General features: G+C 61.6%; 2 non-coding genes across 2 annotated transcripts; both read right to left on the bottom strand.

Annotated features, from left to right (window-relative positions):
- Positions 1 to 488: 488 nt before the first annotated feature.
- On the bottom strand, positions 489 to 641 carry LOC142792276 (5.8S ribosomal RNA). The gene has a single exon (XR_012890804.1). It is a non-coding gene; the product is annotated as a 5.8S ribosomal RNA (ribosomal RNA).
- Positions 642 to 2360: 1719 nt separating this feature from the next.
- On the bottom strand, positions 2361 to 4175 carry LOC142792267 (small subunit ribosomal RNA). The gene has a single exon (XR_012890795.1). It is a non-coding gene; the product is annotated as a small subunit ribosomal RNA (ribosomal RNA).
- Between the last annotated feature and the right edge of the window lie 8325 nt (positions 4176 to 12500).

Below are 12500 nucleotides of genomic sequence, written 5' to 3'. Positions count from 1 at the left end.
TGGAGGAGGCACGGCCCCGCAGCGTGTTCGAGCGCCCGGTCTACGGGACACCCTGCTTACTTCGAGGGCAACAAGCGCAACGCAAGGCTGCGATCTCGCGCACTTTGCGCACGGCTGGAGAAGCTTTGCTGGCCGGCTTTCGCTCCTCGTGTTTACCGTGCGTTAAAGTTGCGCGTCCGTGGCTCTCGCAGCTCTTGCGCGCCCGGTCGCAGAGAGGAGTACGCAACCTCGACCGCACTTTCCCTGCAGGCTTCCTTCCGACTCGAAGTCCTGCGGCGGTCTCAACGAGGTGCCACATCCTCAATGCAGTCGGTCGCCCCCGTTTCGGTTGGGCTCTGGCACGACGGTCGCCACCGTCTCGCCCTTGAGTGGCCGCTGTTGGCGCTCGCTGTGAGGTGTTCAGCGTGCTGTCCGTGTTGCCGACGCGGTCAAAACGAGTCGACGGCTCACGTTCCCTTGTGCGCCGAAGGCTCTCTTGATATGTGATCCGACCCTCAGACAGACGAAGCCAAGGGAAGACCCAAGGCCGCAATGTGCGTTCAAAGAATCAGTGCTCAGTGTGTCCTGCAATTCACACCAAGTCTCGCAGCTGGCTGCGTTCTTCATCGACCCGAGAACCGAGTGATCCACCGCTTAGAGTCGTGAAAAAGTGTTTGTTCAATTCCGTACAGTCAAAACCAAACGTTTCTGGCACTCGGCCAAACAGTGGCCAAGAAGGGCGCTTTTCAGCGCACGCTTGGACTCCAAAACTCTGCCGCGCCTTTTTCGGCTGCCGCAAATCGAGCAAACGGTGTGTTTCGGACGGCGTTTCGCTTTCGCTACTTGCGAGTGCTTTCGTGGTCCACCCCTCTATAAATACTCGGGAGGCGTCGAAGCCGGTTCTCCAAGCCGGACCCGTAGGTATCGTTGTGTGCTCGCTCTCATTGGCCCGCCTAACCAGAAAATGCCTGCGGTACACCCATTTGGATAAGAGTGCACGCAGATGCGGGCCTCGACGGCTACACATTTCCTCGGGCGGCCGCCTCCCGGCCTCCGTGGAGCGCGGGATGCACGGTCCCATCGACAAGCCTCTCCCGTTTTTACCGTGGCGTCGCGGTTCACCACGGCAGGCGGGTCGGTCTCCTCCGCATAAAAAGGGGGACCCCCGCTTTTTGTTCCACGAAATCGCACAAGCTTTTTTCGCATCCACGGTTTGCCACCGCACACCAAAATGCCGATCCGGCTGCCTACTTTAGCCAACAGGTGGAGCCAGGCGCGCCGTACTTGCGCGGCACTTCCCACGTCCACCGAAGTCGGTGCCAAGGACCACTTTCGGCGCCGGAGCCGCGTACGAGCCTACTCGAGGCGGAAGAACGAAGCCAGCAAGGGCCTGGCCGCAAGTGCGTTCAATTGTCGGGACGTCCAAGTCCCTCGTTCTTCCGTGCTTCCTCTTTCGGCAAGACGTTGCGGCACCTTCCCAAAGCGCGCAGACCCGCTAATCGCGACGAGCGCGACGTGGCCGTGCCGCCTTTCCCTCGGCAGCAAGCAAAACGCCTGGCAACGTCGACGCTCCCCTAACCGCGATCTCGCACCGTGTTTCGTGTGGCGAATTCAAAAGCCGGCCGGCGCTGCTGCAACCATTACGGTCGGTACGCATACGCCGCGGAGGGCGGGACGGTCATCGGAGCGTGCGGTTCCTCCATCGAGTACTGCGCACCTCGGCCGTCGCATCGCCGTGCCATGACCGGCCGCGCGTCAACGCGAACCGGTGCCAGCGAGATCCCTCGCCTGCAAGAACCGACCGGCAGCCTCCGTCACCCGAGGACGCGGAGGCGCTTGCCGCGGACGGCGGGACGGTATGCACTGGTGCACAGCGGACCCGTCACATCGCCAGTTCCTTGACCGACCGCCGACGCTTGTGCCGTTCCTCTCGTACTTGGCAGTCGCCGCGCGATTGTCGGGTCTCGTTCTTGCACGCTCGAACGGTCGGGAGGGCACTCGGCTGGCGTTTCGGGAACGCGCAGCCTCGCCTTCTACCGACGTAACCACGACTCGCCGTTCGCGCTCCGCCGCTCCTGTTTACAGTACTAGGCGGTCCCGCAGCGGTCGGGTCGCGCATTTCGAGCGCTTCGAGCCACGGTGCTGTGGCGGGTCGAAAGCCGACCTATGAGTGCGTTGCGCCGTTTGTACCCGCGTCCGCCACCTGGCCGACCGTCCAAGGTCGCGGTGTTGGCGTCCGCTGGGCGCAACAATTTGTCACGGGGTGCCGCTCCACATTCAGGCAGCCCCGTGGGGAAAAGCCGACCCCGCGTCCAAACGGGGTCAGCGGCAGAAAGTGTCGGGCGCAGACGCAGCTGAGGCGCTCACCCTTCACAATCCGTTAATGATCCTTCCGCAGGTTCACCTACGGAAACCTTGTTACGACTTTTACTTCCTCTAAATGATCAAGTTTGGTCATCTTTCCAACAGACCGGCGCAACCGAAAGGCCGCGCCGGACATCGGTCCGAAGACCTCACTAAATCATTCAATCGGTAGTAGCGACGGGCGGTGTGTACAAAGGGCAGGGACGTAATCAACGCGAGCTTATGACTCGCGCTTACTGGGAATTCCTCGTTCAAGGGGAACAATTGCAAGCCCCTATCCCAATCACGAAAGAAGTTCCACGGGTTACCCAGTCTTTTCAGACAGGGATAAAGACACGCTGCTTCCTTCAGTGTAGCGCGCGTGCGGCCCCGGACATCTAAGGGCATCACAGACCTGTTATTGCTCTGTTTCGTGCGGCTAGGAGCCGCTTGTCCCTCTAAGAAGGTTGTAAGGTGCTGGGAACCCCGCACCTATTTAATAGGCTAGAGTCTCGTTCGTTATCGGAATTAACCAGACAAATCGCTCCACCAACTAAGAACGGCCATGCACCACCATCCACCGAATCAAGAAAGAGCTCTCAATCTGTCAATCCTCCCAGTGTCCGGGCCGGGTAAGTTTTCCCGTGTTGAGTCAAATTAAGCCGCAGGCTCCACTCCTGGTGGTGCCCTTCCGTCAATTCCTTTAAGTTTCAGCTTTGCAACCATACTTCCCCCGGAACCCAAATACTTTGGTTTCCCGGAAGCTGCCCGCCGAGTCATTTGAGTAACTCAGGCGGATCGCTGGTTGGCATCGTTTATGGTCAGAACTAGGGCGGTATCTGATCGCCTTCGAACCTCTGACTTTCGTTCTTGATCAATGAAAACATTCTTGGCAAATGCTTTCGCAGTAGTTCGTCTTGCGACGGTCCAAGAATTTCACCTCTAGCGCCGCAATACGAATGCCCCCGTCCGTCCCTCTTAATCATTACCTCGTATTCCAAAAACCAACAGAACAGAAACGAGGTCTTGTTCTATTATTCCATGCAAGTTTATTCAGGCGACTCGCCTGCGTTGAGCACTCTAATTTTTTCAAAGTAAAAGCACCGGCCATCTCGAGGCACACAATGAAGTGCACCAAGAAAGAACCGGCATGATGTTCAGTCCGAGCCGTCGCATCGGGTAGATGCACTACTCGTCTGGAACTGAGATCCAACTACGAGCTTTTTAACCGCAGCAGCTTTAGTATACGCTATTGGAGCTGGAATTACCGCGGCTGCTGGCACCAGACTTGCCCTCCAATTGATCCTCGTTAAAGGATTTAGAGTGTACTCATTTCAATTACGGGGCCTCAAAAGAGTCCCGTATTGTTATTTTTCGTCACTACCTCCCCGTGCCGGGAGTGGGTAATTTGCGCGCCTGCTGCCTTCCTTGGATGTGGTAGCCGTTTCTCAGGCTCCCTCTCCGGAATCGAACCCTGATTCTCCGTTACCCGTAACAACCATGGTAAGCAAGTAACCTACCATCGAAAGTTGATAAGGCAGACACTTGAAAGAAACGTCGCCGGCTCGTGGCCATGCGATCAGCACAAAGTTATCCAGAGTCACCACACAATACGGGCCGAAACCCGATCGATCTTGGTCTAATAAAAGCACCCGTTACCCAAAGGGCTCCAGGCTCACTGCATGTATTAGCTCTAGAATTGCCACAGTTATCCAAGTAGGAAGAAACGATCTAAGGAACCATAACTGATTTAATGAGCCATTCGCGGTTTCGCCTTATTTCGGCATGTACTTAGACATGCATGGCTTAATCTTTGAGACAAGCATATGATTACTGGCAGGATCAACCAGGTAATCGTTCGACTGCGCGTCCGTCCTCGCCTTCGGCGGGCCGGACGCAGTCTGTGTGCGGCGGAGGCCACCTTCAGGCGCCCCAACACGCTTATTTTGCACTCCGAGATGACGGCGTTCGAGCTCGCTACGGCACAACCTTCCCGAAAGACGAGTGGGAGCCGTGCGGCAAGAAGCACGTTCATGCTCGCTCTTTTTCGTTGCATCGACTCGGTCGCGCCGTGCGGGTTGCCCAAGCCCGCTGCACTGTCGGTGGACCGGCCGGAACTAGCAACGGAGCCGAGACTGCAAAGCCGCCAGACGACGGGTCACGCCCGCGTCTTCGGCGCTTTCGCATCTGAATCGCCCGAGGACGACACGGAACACACCTCGATATCGTGGTAAAACGGCACCGTCCGACAACCAGCCCCTAACGCATCAAGCGGATGAGGCTGCAGACGACTGCCGTGGATTCCCCTGGAGCAGACCCGAGGACACGCTTGACGAGGCCGAAGCCCGCCGCATATCAGACACCCGGTCGCTTTCGCGTACGCCGCTCACGAGAACCCCCACATAATAGCAGCGATAAGTACCCAGACCTCCTTGGGCACTAATACGAGCGTACTCGAGAAAATTTCACCGCGGGTGTGCCCCGAAACGTGTGGCACGTTGAGCGTGCCACAAGTCTACGTCGCTCTCAAACCCGCCGAGGTCGTAGAATTTGCGACCCTACTCACGAAATTCCCACCGAGGATACGGCCGCAAACGTACCGCACCTTGGGTAGGCCACGAGTTTGTGCAACACTACGCTGACGGCACAGCACCGAGGTCGTGCGCGCACGCACGGGAAAATTCCGCCGCGGTTTCTGCCGAAAACGTGAGGCACCACGACTCTCCGCAAGTTCGCGTCGACTGCGAAAGACCGAAGTCGTGAACGACGTGTCCGCTACTCGCCGCCGACACGCTGGACACCAAACGTACAACGACTCGACGGCGTCGTAGAGGCCCACGACGCGGTTTTCCTTAACGACGTCTCGGCGTGGCACCGACAGGTTAGAACGGCCGACCAACGTTCCCTGTCCGCCGTTCGGCTCAGTCGAAGGGCTCGGCGACTTCGGCAACGCTGCGAAGCCGCACGGTGACGCACGCCATGTCCCCATTTTTTTTTTTCTTTCTGCGTCTGCCGGGGTGCCCCTATAATAGCAGCGATAAGCACCCAGACCGCCGTGGGTCGCTCGCCCCGGCTGACGTGGTTTTTCGTACTCCTGCGGCGGTCGCCGTCAAGCACGTCCAAATACGCTACTTTCGTGGGCGCATTCACGCTCTTTCGCTTCGCCGGAGTGCCAGCACTCACTCTGCCAAAAACGGCGAACATCCGAGCGGCGGTTCCCACTTTTGCGTCGGCGTCGCAAACCCCGCCCCGGCAGACGAGGTTTGCCGTACTCGTGCGACGGTGGCCGGCGGGCACGTCGAAAGACGCCGATATCGTGCGCGAATTGGCGCACCTTGGCTTCACCGGAGTGCCGCCACTGACTCCTCCAAAAACGGCGAAGATCCGAGCGGCGCTTCCCACTTTCGCATCGGCGTCCCGAACTCCGCCCCGGCTGACGCGGTTTACCGTACTCGTGCGACGGTCGCCGGCGAGCACGTGGAAAGACGCCGATATCGTGCCCGAATCGGCTCCGTTCGGCTTCGCCGGAGTGCCAGCACTGGCTCGGCGAAAGACGACGAACATCCGAGCGACGGTTCTCACTATTGCGTACGCGTCGCAAACCCCGCCCCGGCAGACGCACTTTGCCGTACTCGTGCGACGGTCGCCGGCGAGCACGTAGAAAGACGCCGATATCGTGCCGGAATCGGCCCCGTTTGGCTTCGCCGGAGTGCCAGCACTCACTCGGCCACAAACGGCGAACATCCGAGCGGCGGTTCCCACTTAGCCGTCGGCGTCCCGAACTCCGCCCCGGCAGACGCGGTTGCCGAGCTCGTGCGACTAGCGACCGCGAAGCCGTCTCGCGACGCCGCTTTCGTGCGCGGCTCCCACTGCGACCTGGGTCACCCGAAGTCGACGAGCAAAAAAGAATGTCGAAAAAAAATTTTTTTTTTTTTGCGTCTGCCGGGGTGCCCCTATAATAGCAGCGATAAGCACCCAGACCGCCATGGGTCGCTCGCCCCGGCTGACGTGGTTTTTCGTTTTCCTGCGGTGGTCGTCGTCAAGCACGTCCAAACACGCCACTTTCGTGGGCGCATTCGCGCTCTTTCGCTTCGCCGGAGTGCCAGCACTCACTCTGCCAAAAACGGCGAACATCCTAGTGGCGGTTCCCACTTTTGCGTCGGCGTCGCCAACCCCGCCCCGGCATACGCGGTTTGCCGTACTCGTGCGGCGGTGGCCGGCGGGCACGTCGAAAGACACCGATATCGTGCGCGAGTCGATGCTTCTTGGTCTCGCAGGAGGGCCGCCACTCACTCCTGCAAAAACGGCGAAGATCCGAGCGGCGCTTCCCACTTTTTCGTCGGCATCGCAAACCTCGCCCCGGCAGACGCGCTTTGCCGTACTCGTGCGACGGTCGCCGGCGAGCACGTCGAAATACGCCGATATCGTGCCCGAATCGGCCCCGTTTCGCTTCGCCGGAGTGCCAGCACTCACTCGGCCAAAAACGGCGAACATCCGAGCAGCGGTACCCACTTAGCCGTCGGCATCCCGAACTCCGCGCCGGCTGACGCGGTTGCCGAGCTCGTGCGACTAGCGACCGCGAACGCGTCTCGCGACGCCGCTTTCGTGCGCGGCTCCCATTGCGACCTGGGTTACCCGAGCTCGACCAGCAAAAAAGAAGGTCGAAAAAAAATTTTTTTTTCTGCGTCTGCCGGGGTGCCCCTATAATAGCAGCGATAAGCACCCAGACCGCCGTGGGTCGCTCGCCCCGGCTGACGTGGTTTTTCGTACTCCTGCAGCGGTCGCCGTCAAGCACGTCCAAATACGCCACTTTCGTGGGCGCTTTCGCGCTCTTTCGCGTCGCCGGTGTGCCAGCACTCACTCTGCCAAAAACGGCCAACATCCGAGCGGCGGTTCCCACTTTTGCGTCGGCGTCGTAAACCCCGCCCCGGCAGACGCGGTTTGCCCTACTCGTGCGACGGTCGCCGGCGAGCGCGTCGAAAGACGCCGATATCGTGCGCTAATTGGCGCTCCTTGGCTTCTCCGGAGTGCCGCCACTCACTCCTCCAAAAACGGCGAAGATCCGAGCGGCGTTCTCCACTTTCGCATCGGCGTCCCGAACTCCGCCCGGGCTGACGCGGTTTACCGTACTCGTGCGACGGTCGCCGCCGGGCACGTCGAAAGACGCCGATATCGTGCCGTAATCGGCCCCGTTTGGCTTCGCCCGAGTGCCAGCACTCACTCGGCCAAAAACGGCGAACATCCGAGCAGCGTTTCCCACTTTCGCATCGGCGTCCCGAAGCCCGCCCCGGCAGACGCGGTTTGCCCTACTCGAGCGACGGTCGCCGGCGATCACGTCGAAAGGCGCCGAATTCGTGCACGAATCGATGCTTCTTGGTCTCGCAGGAGGGCCGCCACTCACTCCTGCAAAAACGGCGAAGATCCGAGTTGCGCTTCCCACTTTTTCGTCGGCGTCCCGAACTACGCCCCGGCTGACGCGGTTTACCGTACTCGTGCGACGGTCGCCGGCGGGCACTTCAAAATACGCCGATTTCGTGGGCGCATTCACGCTGTTTCGCTTCCCCGGAGTGCCAACACTCACTCTGCCGAAAGCGGCGATCATCCGAGCGGCGGTTCCCACTTTTGCGTCGGCTTCGCAAACGGCGCCCCGGCAGACGCGCTCGTGCGACGTACTCGTGCGACGGTCGCCGGCGAGCACGTCGAAAGACGCCGATATCGTGCTCGAATCGACCCCGTTTCGCTTCGCCGGAGTGCTGCCAGTCACGGCGCAGAAAACGGCGAACAAGTGTTTTTTTTTTTTTTCCTAGAATTTGTGTTATAGAAGGCACATTTGATATCGGACGATAATTTTCAACTTTATCACGCGCACCGATTTTCGTGTAGAGGTTTGCAAGTTTATGGGAATTTCTCCACTTGGAATAATGCGATTTAGTAGTACTACGAGAACTTCATGGATGTACTCAAGGGTACGGGGCAAGTCAGTTACGTCAACACCTGCAGATTTTTTACACTTCAAACTGAAAATTGTTGGTTGTGAGTCCTCGTGTGATATGAAAGGCCGATTCGCTAACACATAGAACAAAGAAAGAAAGGAAGAAAAAACGCCCGCGCTCGCTCAAGAAACCTGGGTTCGCAACAAGTGGCAACAACAAGCAACCGAGCGAGTGCGCCAAAACCCGTGGCGGCCGAACAAACGCGAAGTCCCAACCGCGTCAGCCGGGGCGGCACGGGACAGGAAAAATCACTTCAGCCGGGGCGGCGGGGCACCGAATAAACCTCGTCACCTCGTCGCAGGATAAAAGAGGAAACAAAAAGTCTAAACAGCGTCTGCTGGAGCGAATGCGTAATAAAACAACAACAACAACAAAAAAAAACACCCGCGCTCAAGAAGTCTGCAATCCTCACAAAAGGCGACTGTGACCGAGCAGCGTCAGCCGGGGCCGTGCGGAAACGGAAAAACCGCGACTACCGGGGCGTCGAGGCACCGAAAAATCCACTTCAGCCGCGGCGAAAAAAAAAACAAAAAGAAAGACGGAGGGGGGGGGGAACCACGTCTGCCGGGGCGAAGGAAAAAAAAAACGCGTCTGCCGGGGCGAGCCCGGGTGCGGCACCACCGGGAAAACTGTGGCAAACAGACATGGCGATCGAGTGAGTGGGCCGCCAGCCAGGCTCAGCCAAAAAGTGCAAAGTCCGAACTGCGTCAGCCGGGGCGGCAAAAACCGCGTCAGCCGGGGCGGCGCAAAAAACCGCGTCTGCCGGGGCGGCACGAAACCGCGTCAGCCGGGGCGGGGCGAAAACTGCGTCAGCCGGGGCGAAAGAAAAAAAAAACGCGTCTGCCGGGGCGAGCCCGGGTGCGGCACCACCGGGAAAACTGTGGCAAACAGACATGGCGATCGAGTGAGTGGGCCGCCAGCCAGGCTCAGCCAAAAAGTGCAAAGTCCGAACCGTGTCAGCCGGGGCGACGCAAAAACCGCGTCAGCCGGGGCGGCGCGAAAACCGCGTCAGCCGGGGCGGCACGAAACCGCGTCAGCCGGGGCGGCGCGAAAACTGCGTCAGCCGGGGCGGCGCGAAAACCTCGTCAGCCGGGGCGAGCGAAAAGGGGGGGGGGGAACCACGTCTGCCGGGGCGAAAGAAAAAAAAACGCGTCTGCCGGGGCGAGCCCGGGTGCGGCACCACCGGGAAGACTGTGGCAAACAGACATGGCGATCGAGTGAGTGGGCCGCCAGCCAGGCTCAGCCCAAAAAGTGCTAAGTCCGAACTGCGTCAGCCGGGGCGGCGCGAAAACCGCGTCTGCCGGGGCGGCACGAAACCGCGTCAGCCGGGGCGGCGCGAAAACTGCGTCAGCCGGGGCGAGCCCGGGTGCGGCACCACCGGGAAAACTGTGGCAAACAGACATGGCGATCGAGTGAGTGGGCCGCCAGCCAGGCACAGCCGAAAAGTGCTAAGTCCGAACTGCGTCAGCCGGGGCGGCAAAAACCGCGTCAGCCGGGGCGGCGCAAAAAACCGCGTCTGCCGGGGCGGCACGAAACCGCGTCAGCCGGGGCGGCGCGAAAACTGCGTCAGCCGGGGCGAAAGAAAAAAAAAACGCGTCTGCCGGGGCGAGCCCGGGTGCGGCACCACCGGGAAAACTGTGGCAAACAGACATGGCGATCGAGTGAGTGGGCCGCCAGCCAGGCACAGCCGAAAAGTGCTAAGTCCGAACTGCGTCTGCCGGGGCGGCACGAAACCGCGTCAGCCGGGGCGGCGCGAAAACCGCGTCTGCCGGGGCGGCACGAAACCGCGTCAGCCGGGGCGGCGCGAAAACTGCGTCAGCCGGGGCGAGCCCGGGTGCGGCACCACCGGGAAAACTGTGGCAAACAGACATGGCGATTGAGTGAGTGGGCCGCCAGCCAGGCACAGCCGAAAAGTGCTAAGTCCGAACTGCGTCTGCCGGGGCGGCACGAAACCGCGTCAGCCGGGGCGGCGCGAAAACCGCGTCTGCCGGGGCGGCACGAAACCGCGTCAGCCGGGGCGGCGCGAAAACTGCGTCAGCCGGGGCGAGCCCGGGTGCGGCACCACCGGGAAAACTGTGGCAAACAGACATGGCGATCGAGTGAGTGGGCCGCCAGCCAGGCACAGCCGAAAAGTGCAAAGTCCGAACCGTGTCAGCCGGGGCGACGCAAAAACCGCGTCAGCCGGGGCGGCGCGAAAACCGCGTCAGCCGGGGCGGCACGAAACCGCGTCAGCCGGGGCGGCGCGAAAACTGCGTCAGCCGGGGCGGCGCGAAAACCTCGTCAGCCGGGGCGAGCGAAAAGGGGGGGGGGAACCACGTCTGCCGGGGCGAAAGAAAAAAAAACGCGTCTGCCGGGGCGAGCCCGGGTGCGGCACCACCGGGAAGACTGTGGCAAACAGACATGGCGATCGAGTGAGTGGGCCGCCAGCCAGGCTCAGCCCAAAAAGTGCCAAGTCCGAACTGCGTCAGCCGGGGCGGCGCGAAAACCGCGTCTGCCGGGGCGGCACGAAACCGCGTCAGCCGGGGCGGCGCGAAAACTGCGTCAGCCGGGGCGAGCCCGGGTGCGGCACCACCGGGAAAACTGTGGCAAACAGACATGGCGATCGAGTGAGTGGGCCGCCAGCCAGGCACAGCCGAAAAGTGCTAAGTCCGAACTGCGTCAGCCGGGGCGGCAAAAACCGCGTCAGCCGGGGCGGCGCAAAAAACCGCGTCTGCCGGGGCGGCACGAAACCGCGTCAGCCGGGGCGGCGCGAAAACTGCGTCAGCCGGGGCGAAAGAAAAAAAAAAACGCGTCTGCCGGGGCGAGCCCGGGTGCGGCACCACCGGGAAAACTGTGGCAAACAGACATGGCGATCGAGTGAGTGGGCCGCCAGCCAGGCACAGCCGAAAAGTGCTAAGTCCGAACTGCGTCTGCCGGGGCGGCACGAAACCGCGTCAGCCGGGGCGGCGCGAAAACCGCGTCTGCCGGGGCGGCACGAAACCGCGTCAGCCGGGGCGGCGCGAAAACTGCGTCAGCCGGGGCGAGCCCGGGTGCGGCACCACCGGGAAAACTGTGGCAAACAGACATGGCGATTGAGTGAGTGGGCCGCCAGCCAGGCACAGCCGAAAAGTGCTAAGTCCGAACTGCGTCTGCCGGGGCGGCACGAAACCGCGTCAGCCGGGGCGGCGCGAAAACCGCGTCTGCCGGGGCGGCACGAAACCGCGTCAGCCGGGGCGGCGCGAAAACTGCGTCAGCCGGGGCGAGCCCGGGTGCGGCACCACCGGGAAAACTGTGGCAAACAGACATGGCGATCGAGTGAGTGGGCCGCCAGCCAGGCACAGCCGAAAAGTGCAAAGTCCGAACCGTGTCAGCCGGGGCGACGCAAAAACCGCGTCAGCCGGGGCGGCGCGAAAACCGCGTCAGCCGGGGCGGCACGAAACCGCGTCAGCCGGGGCGGCGCGAAAACTGCGTCAGCCGGGGCGGCGCGAAAACCTCGTCAGCCGGGGCGAGCGAAAAGGGGGGGGGGGGAACCACGTCTGCCGGGGCGAAAGAAAAAAAAACGCGTCTGCCGGGGCGAGCCCGGGTGCGGCACCACCGGGAAGACTGTGGCAAACAGACATGGCGATCGAGTGAGTGGGCCGCCAGCCAGGCTCAGCCCAAAAAGTGCTAAGTCCGAACTGCGTCAGCCGGGGCGGCGCGAAAACCGCGTCTGCCGGGGCGGCACGAAACCGCGTCAGCCGGGGCGGCGCGAAAACTGCGTCAGCCGGGGCGAGCCCGGGTGCGGCACCACCGGGAAAACTGTGGCAAACAGACATGGCGATCGAGTGAGTGGGCCGCCAGCCAGGCACAGCCGAAAAGTGCTAAGTCCGAACTGCGTCAGCCGGGGCGGCAAAAACCGCGTCAGCCGGGGCGGCGCAAAAAACCGCGTCTGCCGGGGCGGCACGAAACCGCGTCAGCCGGGGCGGCGCGAAAACTGCGTCAGCCGGGGCGAAAGAAAAAAAAAACGCGTCTGCCGGGGCGAGCCCGGGTGCGGCACCACCGGGAAAACTGTGGCAAACAGACATGGCGATCGAGTGAGTGGGCCGCCAGCCAGGCACAGCCGAAAAGTGCTAAGTCCGAACTGCGTCTGCCGGGGCGGCACGAAACCGCGTCAGCCGGGGCGGCGCGAAAACCGCGTCTGCCGGGGCGGCACGAAACCGCGTCAGC

This window comes from Rhipicephalus microplus, unplaced genomic scaffold, assembly GCF_043290135.1.
Source record: "Rhipicephalus microplus isolate Deutch F79 unplaced genomic scaffold, USDA_Rmic scaffold_209, whole genome shotgun sequence".
Classification (NCBI taxonomy): Eukaryota; Metazoa; Arthropoda; class Arachnida; order Ixodida; family Ixodidae; genus Rhipicephalus; species Rhipicephalus microplus.
The sequence above is the reverse complement of the archived record's forward strand: the minus strand, read 5'-3'. Positions and strand labels throughout refer to the sequence as shown.